The following is a 1,621-nucleotide window of genomic DNA, read 5'->3' as shown; positions in this document are numbered from 1 at the left end:
GGACATAGTACTACCGGAGGATCCAGCAATACCTCTTCTGGGCATATACCCAGAAGATCTTCCAACTGGTAATAAGGACACATGTGTTCATAGCAGCCTTATTTATAATACCCAGAAGCTGGAAAGAACCCAGATGTCCCTCAATAGAGGAATGGATACAGAAAATGTGGTACATTTACACAATGGAGTACTACTCACTTAAATTGCTCTTAGCCAGAGTGTTTTTCTGGTTTGGTTTTGGTTTGGGTTTTTTTTTTCCAGACAAGGTGTCTCTGTGTAGCTCCAGCTGTCCTGGAATTCCATCTGTAGACCAGGCTGGCCTTGAACTCAGAGATCTGCCTGCTTCTGCCTCCTGAGTGCTGGGATTATGGTTGAGTGCCACCATGCCCAGATGCCAGAGTGGTTTTTTATTTTGCTTTGCTTTGCTTTGTTTTATCATAGCAACAGAGATAAAGCTAAAACCAGTGTTCCTCTGTGTTGACCAAGCTGAGTTTTGAAGTCTTGGGCTCCAAAAGCCTCTTGCACGAGCCTCCTCGGAGCAATGACTGCCTAAACACAAACCACCCCAGTTTTATAAAAAGCAACTCATGCTTTTTAAATCAGTTTATTTTTATGTGTGTAGGTGTTTTGCCTGCATACATGTCTGAGTCTGATGCCCTTGGAGACCAGGAGAGGACCTCAGATCCTCTGATCCACTGGAGTTACAGATGGCTGTGAGCAAGCCACTGTATGTGTGCTAAGACCCAGGTCCTCTGGGAGAGCAGCCAGTGCTCTTAACCACTAGTCTATCCAGTTCCCCCAAAAGCAGCTTGTTAAAGGTAGCAAGAGATGCTGGAGGACTGGGCACAGAAATCAGAAGGAAACACACCAATGTATGCTCAACGGTACCAAGTGTCTGGAGGGGAAACCAAGTGTCATCAAGACCCCTCTTGCAACCACAGTGGCCTGTGTGAATAAACACACAAGGTTGCTAGTGGTGGAAAGTTCATCCCTGAAGCTGTGTTAGCTGATGGCAACGCACCCAGCCTTCAAAGCAAAGCAGACAGACCCAAGCAAAACCGGAAATGTCAAGCCTTCATCCTTGTCTAGTTGCCCTGGAGATGAGTCAACGCTGTTTACCTCTGATGCTCGTCTCGCTCCAGCTGCAAGCCTCCAGGGAACGTCAGGGAGAGAAAAATGCTTCCCTTAGTATCTAAAATCAGAGCTCGAGTGCACTGTTCTAAGCAAGCCCCTACGTCAATTATGGCTACTGCCAAGGTGCTTAGATGCCCACCTTTGACTGGTCAGGTTTGTCTAGTCTTCTTGCTTAACCAGTTTTCTTTCTTTGTTTAGAGATTTATTTCATGTATGTGGGTACACTGTCTTCAGACACACCTGAAGAGGGCATTAGATCTCATTAGAGATGGTTGTGAGCCACCATGTGGTTGCTGGGAATTGAACTCAGGACCTCTGGAAGAGCAGTCAGTGCTCTTAACTGCTGAGCCGTCTCTCCAGCTCTTAGTACTTTCTTTTTAATTGTCTTAGATTTATTTACTTTATGTGTATAGGTGCATGCACATCTGTTCACCACATCTGTACAGTGGTCAAGGAGGCCAGAAGAAAGCATTGGAATCCCCTTAGA

The sequence above is a fragment of the Mus pahari genome, chromosome 13 (genome assembly GCF_900095145.1).
Source record: "Mus pahari chromosome 13, PAHARI_EIJ_v1.1, whole genome shotgun sequence".
Classification (NCBI taxonomy): domain Eukaryota; kingdom Metazoa; phylum Chordata; class Mammalia; order Rodentia; family Muridae; genus Mus; species Mus pahari.
Note: the sequence above shows the minus strand (reverse complement) of the source record.